Raw genomic sequence first — 15,000 nt, 5'->3', positions numbered from 1 at the left:
GCTGTAAAAGTATTGATGATTGTTAGTTCATGTTAACTAATGGAACCTTAATAATATATATATATATATATATATATATATACTGTAACATTTTTACATTATTTTACAGTGTAGGCTTGTCAGCAAAATGTGCTTTTATTGTGTTCACGTGTTTATCAAACATCTGTCGGAAAAGCTGATTTTGAAATTGTATTTTGATAGAATTCATAAAAATTATATTTTAAGTGGGTTTTGTAGTTTGAAACCAAGATGAAAAACCAGTGCCAGAGAAAACACATTAGTGTGTAGCTGAACGGTGACTCAAAAACTATAGTTACTAAGATATAACCCCTGTGACAACTAGCCCCGGTGTCCCCAATATCACTGTACCATGGTTGACCACAGTACTTATCTGTAAGGACTCACACACAGATACAGTATAGTGCAAAAAATGTGTCATGGAGCCTAAACTGTGCTGCATGTGTCACATTTAAATTGATTGGTTTTATTCCTTTATGTAGATGTTACACTAAATCAGGTCAATAAGACAAACCCTTGATACCTGGCCAGGTCTCTCACCTCGACATCAGAGCGGACTCCACTCAGCTACAAACCGTGGAATGTCACGGAATGGACATCCTGTATTTGGGATGAAAATTAATGTTTGAATGCTCAATTAATCAAATTAAAATCGCAATATTTTCTAGTGCAATTATTAAACCGCTAAAGGCTGTGATTTAAATAAATAAATAAATAATCTCAAATGAATGAGTGAATAAAATGTCATTAAAAATATCCATCTAATAATCACAATATACAGCATGACCGATTACACCGGTTGGGCACATAAAATGTCCTGGAAAATGTCACTTTTTCTTTGATATGTTAAAGACACACTTGGTCATTTGAGATGGCGTTATGACTGAAATCTTCTATCTCAGTAACAGTACTGAGTCGGGTTCAGTCTGACAATCTTCCATGTTGCTGTGCTGTCAATTATAAAACTCCAGCGGACCTCATGGCAGTGCCATGCGAGCCCATACCCGCTGTGAGCATCTACTGTCAGATTGAGTCAAACATCACCATTGCTTGAGATCACATTTGAAACCATCTGTGATTTTATTTTATTTTAGGTGACACTAATGTGGCAAAAACTGGAAATCATCTTTGCCCATTCTGTGTCTGTTTAACTTCAGTTTTGACGGGCACCGAAGATCCGATGTCACCGCACTTTCATATTTTATCATACATTTTCATACATTACTAAAACTCGTGACAGGTTTGCTACTGAATAAAATCCATTAGCAGTTTCCCTCGGCCATCTCTGAGTGAAGCACTCATTAGTTACTGCTCGTTTTCAATGGGAAAGCCACTGCGATTAGTTCCGGCACGCTCTGGTTCAATTTAACAGCTCTCATTTCTCGTGTATATTTGTCCTGCAAATGGAAAATGGTCTTTGCTGACACCAGAAGTGAGAGAGAGGTGTTATGGCTGTTAAAGATGTGCCTTTTCCACTTTTTTCACGCAATTTATGACCAAATATATCACGGTAATAGTATATCACAATAAAGCTGTTAATGCTGGAAATTAAGCTAAAAGCTGAACAGTGTGGGAATGCACGTTTTTGATATTCTAGTGATTTCAGTATTTCACAAATGAGAGGCTTTTGGCTCTTTTTTTGTTTTTATTTGGAACTTGGATGCAAATCAATAGACAAGATTATACAAAAGACATTAACTCAATCTTCTCCCCAATCTATAGCTAAACTGATTCAGGCAAAATATCAGGGCTGGTATTATTAGATCTCAGTGCTGCCTTTGACACTGCTGACCACAACATTCTCCTAGACAGATTGGAAAACTGTGTAGGGCTTTCTGGGACGGTCCTCAGCTGGTTCAGGTCATATCAAGAAGGGAGGGGTTACTATGTGAACATAGGCAACTACGAATCTGAGTGTACATCCATGACGTGCGGAGTCCCACAAGGCTCGATTCTTGCACCGCTCCTGTTCAACCTGTATATGCTCCCACTAGGCCAAATTATGAAGAAGAACCAAATTGTGTACCATAGCTATGCAGACGACACCCAGAATTACCCGTCGCCCTATCGCCAAATGACTACAGCCCCATAGACTCTCTGTGCCAGTGCATTGATGAAATTAACAGCTGGATGTGCCGAAAGACAGGGGTCGTTGTATTTGCCAACAAAGGCGAAATTCCCAATGTGAACACATACCTTGACTCCAGGGGTCTTGAAACAAAAAATAAAGGTAAAGAATCTTGGTGTCATTTTAGACCGTAGTTTCAGTAGTCACACCAAATCAATAGATACTTTGTATCCAGTCAAGACTTCGAGAAACTTGTTCATGCATTCATTACCAGTAGGATGAACTACTGCAATGGACTCCTCACCGGCCTTCCCAAAAAGACCATTAGACACCTGCAGCTCATTCAGAATACTGCTGCCAGTATTCTCACCCGAACCAAAAGATCTGAGCATCTTACTCCAGTCCTCAGGTCTTTACACTGGCTTCCAGTTACATTTAGAATTGATTTTAAAGTACTATTACTCGTTTATAAATCACTCAATGCAGATATGCTTGTTGAATATAAACCTAACAGAAGTCAGTTAGACATACAGAGGGTTCACTCAAAACAAGGTGAGACAGCGTTTAGCTATTATGCCACCTGCAGCTGGCACCAGCTTCCAGAAGAGGTCAGGTGTGCCCCAACAGTAGCCACATTTAAATCTGAAAACACATCTGTTTAACTGTGCATTTATTCACTGAACACAGATTGCACTGCGTCATTATTTCTGTATTCTTTTTCTTTTCTATTCATTTTAATAATTTGTACTTATTTACTTATCTAATTTCCTGGTTTTTTCCATTTATATGAAAAGCACTTTGAATTGCCACTGTGTATGAAATGTGCTATATAAATAAGGTTATTAAACCGACAATCTCACGCACGCACACACACCTGCAATCTGTGTAATGAACTCATAGAAAGACACTCCAAAAATCAAGTTGAGCTCCCTACCTAGACAGCATTTTAAGGTATTATAGGCACACTCCTGGTGCAAAATAAAAAAGGAAGTCAAGGTAATTGGGCTGCCTTCTGATACCTCGTTGCATCATATATATCTGCATTGTGTATATATAATGTACAGAAACAACATGCATTGGAATTAAAGGGATAGTTCACCCACAAATTCTCTCATCATTTACTCACCCTCATGCCATCCCAGATGTGTATGACTTTCTCTCTTCAGCAGAACACAAATGAAGATTTTTAGAAGAATATTCTCCGAAACTTTGAAGCTCCAAAAGCACATAAAGGCAGCATAAAAGTAATCCATACGACTCCAGTGGTGTAATCCATGTCTTCAGAAGTGATATGATAGGGGTGAGTTAAAAACAGATCAACATTTAAGTCCTTTTTTACTAGAAATTCTCCTCCCTGCCCAGTTGGTGGCGATATGCACGAAGAATGCGAAAACAAAAGAAGAAGAATGTGAAAGTGAAAGTGGAGATTTATAGAAAGCTAAAGTCTGGCGACACTGGAGGAGAAACCACCTCTGTTAATAAAATAAAATAATTATTATTAAAATAAAAATAAAAAAAGTAACGTTTGATACATATTAAGTTTTTTCTGAAAATTTCCAAAGACCCTTGTATTTGTGCGTCATTTCATTAGCTTAGCAACATAATAACGTCAATTAACATTTGTGTGATGGAGTCACTCATGAGGTTAGGATGCTGCCTTAGAAGTCAGCTGTCTATGTAGACAGTGAGGCACATCAATTGGTTTTGGAGAGAGAGATAGCGAGAGAGAGCGAGAGAGAGAGAGATGGGGCTTTATGAGATGCCATGATTGTGCAGTCTTTAGAGCGCTGTGTGTGTCTGCTATTATTGGATGTCCTCACCACCTTCAGGCTTGTGTTAATCTGGACTCATGGTGTCTCAAAAAATATTGTGCCCTTTGTTGAAAACGAGGCGAGCTCGACCCTCACAGATCCACCTGACGGGTCCAGAGAGACACAAGAGATGAACTGATCATCTCAGATTAATATGAACAGTTTTTCTCAACTGGCGGTCGCAACTCAGAAATGGACACCCTCCACGGTGCTAATGTTCACATAAAAGTAATATAAGTCACAGCAGTTAATTTAAAACATGACATAATCACCTGTCACTTCCTGGCCCGTTCCAGTCCAATGAAAATGTCCTTGCAAAGCATCCAAATATAGGAAGTGTTTCCGACACCTTCCATCACACTTCTGTCTCCTGACAGTGAGTGCATATACGCTGATACTCGCAGCATTGAGCTACAGGGTAAACTTGTTTCCTTCAAAAAGGAATTCCTTCATTAAGCATCAAAGACGTAAAGAAAAAGCGAAAAAGACTTTAACTTAAACTCTGGTGCATTTTTTTGGGCTGCCACATGCAATTTCTCACACTCAAATTTAAAAGCACACCATTCACACATACTGTGGACTAATTGCAAAAAATTGGTTTCATTTTTTTTTTTTTTCGGAAATCCCCTGATTAACCAAAAAAATTAATAATCTGAAATAAAAAATGATTCACAAATAATATTGTATGTGTTTATAATCTTATGATAAACAAATCTTCTTTGTTGTTGTCGTAACTTTGTAAGCATGTAATTCTGGTTCTGTTCACTCTACCTCACTTTGAAAAGTCTCATTTTATTCCACTAGATGGCAGAAAGCACTAGATAAAATATTTTATCTCTATCACATTCCATCACAATATACAGATCTGAAATATAGGTGGCGCTCTAACGCATTTTAGTCCTCACAGATGTGCTCGTCCATAGACATTCAGTCTAATTTACAGTTCAAGCACCACCCTCATTATTTCATTGAATATCTCGGCCTCTGAGTGGACTAGAAGCTCAATCTAGGTGTCATTAGAAAGCCGAGATCCTCCCCTTTGTGATGATATATAACATTTTATCAATAGTCAAAAACATATTTTCTGATGATTTGTTTTGCATGCTTTTCCTTCTGGATGGCATATTTTGTTCTCGGGGTATCCGCGGGTCCTTAAAAAGTCTTACATTTACTTTTTAAAATTGAATGCCTTAAAAAGTCTTAAATATCTTAAATAAATGACAAGAAGTCTTAAAATTTTGTTTGCAGTGGTCTTAAATTTTGGGGCATGAATAGAGGACACACAATAAACAGCAGAATCTGCGTGAGTGAAAATCATCTCTCTCTCGTGCATTTAGCAGCTGACGCTTGAGTTTAGTGTGAGCACGCACAGGGAAGCACATTTTTACTGAACTTATGATGTTACACATGTATAAACCTTCATAAACCCATTAATCCGAAATGCAAATGCCGTTATTTTGCGTCTCTATCGCTGTCGCTCCTGCTTATAATCGACAAAGCAGTCAACGTTACGGTTTGCAAGCGCGCAAGGCTGGAGCGGTCTTTTGACGCCTTTCAAATCATTGCGCTTCCTTATTTTACACTACCTTTAACAATAATTGTAAAGCTAACAGAACTACTCTGCTGCAGAGTTACACCTGTTATATCTCTCATCTTCATCTCTCTAGATGTAGGGCTGCCAACGTAATTGACACTGTTCTCACGCTCTCACGCCACACGTCCCTTTTCTCACGCAGAGATAACGTCACGGAGCAAAGAGGACACTGACAGCACACGGACTGACAAGACCGAGCAAGCTGCATGATGCTGCGAGTTATTCAGACCAGTCGGGGGAAAACAACAGCAAAGCGTCTCTCCATCTCTTTCTCTTTCATAATTTAATCTGACAACATTTTCAATACATCTTGTCAACTTTAAACGGCCATTTTTAAGGTAACTTATATTTGAGATATTTCACTAAAAAATTAAAACTGTCATCACTTACCTTCATGCTGTTGCAAACCTGTATGACTTTCTTATTTCAGTGGATATCAAAAGGAGATATTAGGGATTTTCTGTCACCATTCACTTACATTGAACGAAAAACAAGATGCAGTGATAGTGAATGGTGACTGAGACTAAACGTTTTGCTTAACATCTCCTTTTTTGTTCTATGGCATAGAAAAATTCATACACACTCAAGGGTGAGCAGTGATGACAGATTTTTAAATGAACTGCCCTTTAACTACCTGAAAGTATTTGGTAAAGTATCTGCCAAGAAAAAAATATAAATGTTATTCAGCACATGCTAGACCTTATTCACAGCAGCGTTATCTTTGATGTTTAACGACAATGACAACAAGGCTGCGCGGGATAGATGTACAGACTCTTCGACGAGATGTACTGCAGTTTAAAGTGTTTTTGGATCGTTCTGTGTACAAAATATTGAAAAAATATATCTTCAAGGACACTCAGTAGACAAAAAACTCCAGACAACATGAGTTGTGGAAAATCAGATGGGATATTGGAGCTTTTTACAGATTTATACCATGCATGCCCTTGAAGAAATGGTAAGTGTATCCCTCACAGCCTCGTTTCCATTCCCATTATAAATCAAACATGTCGCTACTTTGAATAAGGTCTATAGACCAATACAGCAGAGCTACATAAAAGAGACGTTTGTATTAGATGACGTACAGAAATCATATTTCACTTTGTGATTCTTTTGAAAATCTTTTGGACTGTGGTATTAGTGCAACAAAATAAACTATACAGTCACATTCCTGAGAATGAGAGCTTTCATTTGATATATGACTTGTCCATTTAGATGCTATGTGAAGGACTTTTATTTTTATATAAATATTTCTACCCCATTTCCTCTAGGGGGCGCTAATTTTCAACGCGAATATTTTGAGGCCTTATTTTGTTATTTTAAGTAGCAAAAAATGCAGAAGTGATGTTATCTCTGAAACATTCAGATTCTAATCTTTCAAATGATACCTCATAAGCCTGACTTATGTATACGTTTAACGTTTTAAACAAACTTTTTTTGCGATACAGTGCCCACCATAGAGTTTAAAGGGTTTAGAAAACAAGTTGAAAATGTGTTAAACCAAATAATAAGGTATAAATAACAAGATATTATTAAGAATAACCAGGTGTTGGTTTCACTATGTTGACATGAACTGGTGTGATATTTGTAAACGGCCACTAGACGACTATAGTAGTAAGTTGCTGTTTACAATGATCTAGAAAAGTCACTCTCTGAAGGAAACTGGATGGTGTACAGCTCGTTTCTTGCATCATAAAACCGCAGGTGAAAATAAGCAGTTCTGATTGGTCGGTAGACAGAGGAACAGCTTTTGAAAAGGTTCTAGGACTTTAGCCAACATGAAGAAAAGCTTAAATAAAAAAATGTGGAGCAGGTCGTTAGATTAATAAAAGGACTGTATGCTAGTTTTTTAATATGCTGTCAGAAATATACTGTACACACTTCCCTTTTATAATGAATGGATAAATCAGAAATGCTTTTCAATGAGCTTGTTTAGTAAGATGATATATTCAGAGTTTCAAAGTTGTGTTCGCTTCTTTTTTTTTTTCTGCACGTTTTCTCACAGAATGATCTTCCTGTCTCACACGTGTAATGAAACACACGACATGTTGAGGTGATATTTCAAACAGCTCCATGTACTGCTGACGAGAGACAAAAACAGCTGCAAAGAAGATGAAGATTTTTATTTTAGAAAAATATAATAAAATATATTTTGGAAAACAACACTGGAAAAAAATGTCCATAATTTTAACAGTAAAAAAAGTAAAAATGCTACAGTAAAAAATGTTAATTGGTTAACGTTTATTTCACTTAACATATATGGTAAAAAAAATGATAATATATAATATAAGACAATACATGTAATTTTACAGTAAATTAATGTAAAAAAAATTTTTTTTTAGATGTCAAAAGTATAATTTTACTGTATAATTAACGGTAAAAATGTATATTATGTTTAACAAGAGAATGCATGTACTTTTTACCGTAAACTATTGTTAAAATTACAGCTGTTAAAAAGTCCCTGTATAACGCATCACATTTCATTATATTTTATGAAGTTTAGTTAATGTTTATCTACATGTGTATTAATTATTACACTCTTGATGAACTTTAAGTCATCATGTGACCTTTTGTAGTTACTACGGTAATTAATAACACATTTTAAAGCAGACTTTTATAGTCCCAGAAGGTTAGTATATCAAGTTACTATCATTTAATAATATAAACGGTAGTGAACCGTAAAATATACAGGCAACAAAATAACATCCCGTAAAGCCTGAAACATAGTAACCATATTTTTTACAGTACATTTCTAGCACGGTATTTTACCGTAAATTGAACTGGGTTTTTTGGGGGGTTTTTACAGAAGAGTTTTTTGCTCTTTTGAAATAAGAGTTTGATGTATGTTACATACTGTTAATTTCATAACTCATAAATCAAACGGCTCAAACCATCAGCTCATTAACATATCACCACCCACATTTGCATATTACCACCTAGTCAGTGTTAAGTCATTTGTCCCGCCCTGATGAATGACAGCTTGAACTATGACAATACGCGAAGGATGGCCAATCATAAGAGGACATTTAAATATAGAAGTCTTGCGTGCCTCGTGAGCCGTATACAGCCCTAAAGCGGGACGTTCCTCACGCCTGGTGAAGGATATGATCCCATTGCTGTAATCAGTACATCAGTATATCAGACATCACTACAACATTCACATAAGATTCTTGTAAGAATGAATTGTGTTCAGCAGCGAGTTGATCTGAATTCATTCAGCTCATGGAATCTTCCAGAGAGACCCAGTTACACGTTTCATAAGCAGATTTATTATTGATGCAGCAACACAAAAAGAGCAATTAAAACCAGATAAAAAATAGACCGTTTATATTACATACGCAAACTAGAGAGAGAGATTGTCATTGATTAGTGTGAATGAGGTGAGCAGCTAATGGTGCTGAACTGAATCTCACAGACATTGATTGAAACATCACACTGGAACGAGAGACGCAGAGAAAGAGAATCATAACAAGCTGAAGGAAATGAGAGAAAAGTTGCAGGATCCAGAATTGAAGTGGCTCCTTTAAATACTTCATAAATCATCTTAAAGTATCGCTGACAGCTTCACCAGCACACATTTGACTGAAATGTCTGAGCAGTTTTATCCTGCAGAACTGTGAATTCGTGTGCATTCTTACGAAAAGTTTGGTTCTAGCAAGCGTACGTTTGCTCACATTTGCATAGACATCGAAACGTACAATATTATCAGCATATAAAACGTAATAATTTTACAGGCCCTATTTTAAGAGCGCTAGCGCTAAGTGATAAGTCATATGTGCAAAGTCAGTGGGCATGGCTAGAAGTTTTGGTATTTTAGTGTAAGCATGCGCTAAATCTAGGCGCAAGTGGGTTTGGAGAAATTGCATGTGCAAAGTGCTAATGGGCCGGGTCAAGTGCAATTAAATTCTGAGGTTCTTCTCCGGTTATTGCACATTCTGCGTGGATTGACTGTCTCAGGCGCAGAGGCAACTGAGATTCGTGCTCTGCCACCCGGATTGAGACAAGTCACTACGCCACCACGAGAACCAAGGGTGTGTTCACACTTGGCAGGTTTGGTTCGATTAAAACGAACTCTGGTGCGATTGCTCTGTTAGTGCGGTTCATTTGAACAAGTGTGAACACTGCTGTCCGACCCCCGAATAGTGGGTCTCAGTCCGCTTCTAAACGGACTCTGGTGTGGTTCGATTGATATATGAACGCAGCATGGAACAAAGACGTCTAAACGGACCAAAAACAGGATGTGATGTCACAAGATGCGACCCTAAAAATCACGTGATTTGATAACATAGAGTGCAAAAATGGAGCAATGAGGAGGTTCCTTATTAACATTTGGTCCGACGAGCATATTTCCAGTATACTGGAAAAAACGCACAAAAATGCTCAAGTGTTCAAAATGTTTAGTGATGGGGGTTCAACAGGAGCGTGGAACAGTGCCGCATAAAAATAAATAAATAAAAGCTGTCCAATCAGGTTGTGACCTTATCCTGATGCCTTTTGTTTTGTATCGTTAGGTTCGGTGTTAAAATGCCAGTTTGAACGCTAAGCGAACCAGGACAAAATGTATCATTTTCTTTTTTGGTCCGGACCAAGAGAACCAAGAGAACCGAACTACAAGTGTGAACACACCCTAAGAGCACATTGGAAACTGGGCATTCCAAACAGGGGAGAAAAATCATTATAATAATAATAATAAATTAACCATAACCTCTAGATAGTTTAACACAAATCTCATAAATATTTGTTTCATGAAACGGCTACAACAGTGATCGTCATGGACATGATTTGATGTTCTGTACTTTCAGAGTTTGGACATGAACTTTATCACCACCTGCTGGTGGAATCTCCATACTGCAAATGCAGAAACTGAGTTTGGACTTTGTGCTGAAAACAGACGTGCTTCTGAAACGTCTTAACGCAATGACATATTTAAGTATTTCAGGTGTATTGTCTGTAAATGAAGTGGTGAAAAATGCACAATTTGCCATAAATATCCAGAGATCTCACGAGTATTTGTATGTATTAAGGGTAGTTTTAGTACATTTGCATAGACACCGAAATGCACAACAGCATTTAAAACATTAATTTAACGAAGTTGATGCATTTACCTAATTTGACATTATAACAGTTTCATCTGTTAATCTTTTCTGATGTTTACAAAGGCGTCTTGTCAACCGAGTGACACATACGCATGCACACTGCTTTGAGAAAGAACACACTGCAGTTGGTCTCCTGATGGCGTCTGTCATGATTGAGAGAGAGAAGAGAATTCCTGCGAGATCTTCTCCTTCAGATTGAGAACCGAATGTGGTTGCCATTCTGTCTCATTCTGTTCAGATGTTTGACCTAACATCAGTAGCTCTAGTGTTTTTGTGATTGTCCCTTGATCACCTGATCAACAATCATTAACACACTTACTACTGTACACGGCAGGCTCAGAAATGAACCAGCAAACATGACACTAAATGCTGCAGATATTTAAAATGTTAGACCCTCAGTGGATTCCTGTGGTGTTTATCTGGTATATTTCATAATATACCAGAGCCTTTATTTTTTATTGCTTTTTTACTGTATGCAACAAAACTGGAACGATTGTGTTATAATCAGTGATGCTTTGTTGAGTATAATGGGAGTGTATTTTTCTTGCATCACTCATGCTCAGACGGGAATTTTCTGTGTTCAAAGCAGCTTCACAAGCTCAATCAGCAACAACTGTAGCAAAATGTGTATTAGCACAGATCTGATTTGTCCTCCAGTTTATCAAAACAAAGTAAAATCACATTTACAGCAATGCTAAATTCACACAATAGTTACTTGTAATGATTCATACAAGATATCGTACAACTTGGCTCGTACCTAAATATATACGACTTGTATACCAACCAATTAAATCAATATAATACAGGCAAGTGGATTGAGCTAGCCCTCCTATCCAACACTTTAAGCAAATTTGTTTATTCATTCCTAATTTATGCAATACAAATGACTGATTTATGTCAATAACCTGTAATACACATCCCTCGTCTCGTTTTCTTTTTTTCCACACAATTCATATTTAATCATGGTTAGGTTAAAGGAATATTCCGGGTTTAATACAAGTTGAGCTGAATCAACAGCATTTGTGGCATAAAGTTGATTAACCCAAAAATAGATTTTGACTCGTCCCCTCCTTTTCTTTAAAAAGACACTTACAATGGAAGTCAATGAGGTCAGTCTGTAAACGTTAAAATACTCACTGTTTCTAAAGTATAGACACAAGATGTATCATTATAAAGAAAACTTTTCACATTTTTTAATGATATAGATTGATACATTCAGAGATTCTCAGCCAAACAAATTCTTATTTTTCTGATTTGACATTATATATCTCGGGGTGTAAATAAGGTGGCTCTGAAAAACTGCTTTTGTTTTGTTCCCAATCATGTCAACTGTATCTGAGAAAAATGTTGTGTCGATACAACAAAGCAATCAAAGGTTATAACATTACAAAAATAATTAATCATAGTGTCCAAAAGCATCTCCAAACAAATAAAACATAATAATTGTCCATAAGAACTAATCACACATGCAAACACAACAATGACTAAAGGTTTGTATAGCATGCAGACATGATTTTAGTAATGAGATTTCACAGAATGAGTTTCATTCTGTGTCATTTGAGTCATCATTGAGTCTGTGTCATGTATTTGGCGCCATCTCCTGGTGGCCATATGTAACATTGTGCTTCATGTGGATTATCTAATGATCTATGCATCTGATTATCTTGTGTGTGGACTCGTTTGAAAGATAATCACCTCCTCTGAGTAATGTTATGTGATATTTATGTTGTTTATTTTTCATAAAATTATAAGCGAAAACGCGGCATATAAGCAACACCAACATAATTGTCAAAGATATATACTTAGCTATTACTCGCTATATTAGTGTCTGTGTGTAAAACAAATAGGCTGGTTGTATTCTACTCTTTGAGAGCTTTCCAACAACATATGACACATGACTATTTGATCAGTTTGATGTTTTTACCGATTACAATAATATGTAAAGTGCAATATTTTTTATAAACTATAAAAACGCAACACTTCTGATTTGTCTATAAATTTCAAAGCACTTGTTCAGTTTTGGTTATAATGTCTACATGCATTGGAAAGTAGAGCTTCTAAACTTTCAAACGATACCCATTTTGTCAAGACTGTGGTTATTAATATTTTGACGATTTTAAACGTTCCAAAAATTGGCCCCATTCACTTCCATTGTAAGTACCTTGATTTTTGCTTTTTTTAAAGAAAAGGAGGGACAAGACGAAATACATTTTCGTGGTAATCAACATTATGCCACAAATGCTGTCGATTGAGCTTTTGAACACGTCAACTTGTACGATCTCTTACGCTTCGCCATTTCGTACTATTATTATGACTTCGTGTCAATACAGGAGTTAAAAGACTGCATAATAACTTTGCACAAACTTTGTTAATAAGCGATGTTATCACACTAGTTTCATGTTTACATTTTTTATTTTGCCTTTTTAAATCTAAAGTGAGTTTGCAGTTGTGTGTGATTCGAGACACAATGAGTCTCTTGAATGGGACTGACATGAGTGGACGAATGTTGAAAGCTCGAGTCGTATGAGACACGACATCATAGAGATGTTTGAATTGAATATGTGGAATTCTCTTCTTTAATCAGACTAGTTTTGTATCATTAATAATTCATCTCACTGATGTGAGTTTATTAATATTTGCCAAACTCCAAACTTTTATGACCTGTTCTCTTGTTCTATGCGATCACTCACATAAATTATGCAAATGTCCTGGGGGTGTGCACTGCGACACAACGGCTTGAATTAAACATGAGCTCTTTGAGATTCAAACACACAATTAGAGTCGACTTGCTCCTCTCTGACACGTTCTTAATGAGAAAATAATCTTGCGTTTTTCCCTCTGGCACTGAAATTAAAGACTTTTCTAATGTCATTTCAGCAGATCCCAAGGTGATATGAAGAGTGTTCAAAGCAATTACACACTGTTTATTAGTAATAAATTAGTACAGATTGTGTAGTTCATCTATAATTCAAGATTTACATGCTGTTTATTGTAGGAACAGCTTTTAAAAAACAAAACAAATTCATAACACGACAATAATAAGAATATAGCCTATAACACCTTATGTTGTTTTGAATGGTGTATATGAGTTTGCTTTTTAAAATATTTAATTGCAGCTTTTACAGGTTTTCACAGGAAAAGCAGAGACACTAAATGTATAATCTTAATTTCACATTGAAAGATTATTCTGTTAATCAAGCCTACATTTCGTGTTTATTAGCAAAAAAATCCATATTTGTTCCCCAATCCTCTTGACTTTTAAATCATAAAAGACACAACTTAGTAAAGTACTACAGAGTTTCAGCTGTATGATTGAATCAATATTGGATTCCATTAAAATTATAATAAGATTAGTTTATTGATAACTTCATTCGTGTCAATATTCCACTCATATAGTTTCTCTCTTATAGTCTCCGTTTCATCACATGAATAATATTCTACAATATAATAATTGTTTATTAAATACTTTATCAGATTACAACACATTGTTTATGTTCTGTACTAAACATCTGACATTTAAGTGTAAAAAACCTCAAGAGATGAAATAATATTAGAAGATGTGTAAAAACTGTGTGTGTGAGTGTGCGTGTGTTTGTGCGTGCGTGTGTTTGTGCGTGCGTGTGTTTGTGCGTGCGTGTGTTTGTGCGTGCGTGTGTTTGTGTGTGTGTGAGTGCGTGTGTGTGTGAGTGCGTGTGTGTGTGAGTGCGTGTGTGTGTGAGTGCGTGTGTGTGTGAGTGCGTGTGTGTTTGTGCGTGTGTGTGTGTTTTTGTGACTGTTTGTTTTTGTTTGTGTGAGTGCGTGTTTGTGTGTGCGTGTGTGTTTTTGTGAGTGCGTGTGTGTTTGTGTGAGTGCGTGTGTGTTTGTGTGTGTGTGTGTGTGTTTGTGTGTGTGTTTGTGTGAGTGTGTGAGTGCGTGTGTGTGTGTTTGTTTGTGTGTGTTTGTGTGAGTGTGTGAGTGCGCGTGTGTGTGTTTGTTTGTGTGTGTGTGTGTTTGTATGTGTGTTTGTTTGTGTGAGTGTGTGTGTGTGTGTGTGTGTTTGTGTGTTTGTTTGTGTGAGTGTGTGTGTGTGTGTGTGTGTGTGTTTGTGTGTTTGTTTGTGTGAGTGTGTGTGTTTGTGTGTGTGTGTTTGTGTGTGTGTGTGTGTTTGTTTGTGTGTGTGTGTGTTTGTGTGTGTGTGTGTGTGTGTGTGTGTTTGTGTGTTTGTTTGTGTGAGTGTGTGTGTTTGTGTGAGTGTGTGTGTGTGTGTGTGTGTGTGTGTGTGTGTGTGTGTGTGTGTGTGTGTGTGTGTGTGTGTGTGTGTGTGTTGTATCTCTAATGTCAGTCACAGATGGTTGGATCCTCGTTAATCAGATGGCGCTCTAAATACAGAAAGCAGAATAAACGATCTCATCACCTCCGGAATGGAATACACAATGT

The 15,000-nt window shown here is 36.8% G+C and overlaps 1 protein-coding gene across 2 annotated transcripts in view; it reads left to right on the top strand.

Moving 5' to 3' along the window:
* The window catches only part of LOC127435213 (chemokine-like protein TAFA-2), a 29,606-nt gene that overhangs the window by 1,034 nt on the left and 13,572 nt on the right, over positions 1-15,000 (top strand). The gene's annotated exons all lie outside the window — the stretch shown is intronic.

This window comes from Myxocyprinus asiaticus, chromosome 45, assembly GCF_019703515.2.
Source record: "Myxocyprinus asiaticus isolate MX2 ecotype Aquarium Trade chromosome 45, UBuf_Myxa_2, whole genome shotgun sequence".
NCBI lineage: Eukaryota > Metazoa > Chordata > Actinopteri > Cypriniformes > Catostomidae > Myxocyprinus > Myxocyprinus asiaticus.
Note: the sequence above shows the minus strand (reverse complement) of the source record. Positions and strands in the feature narration are given on the sequence as shown.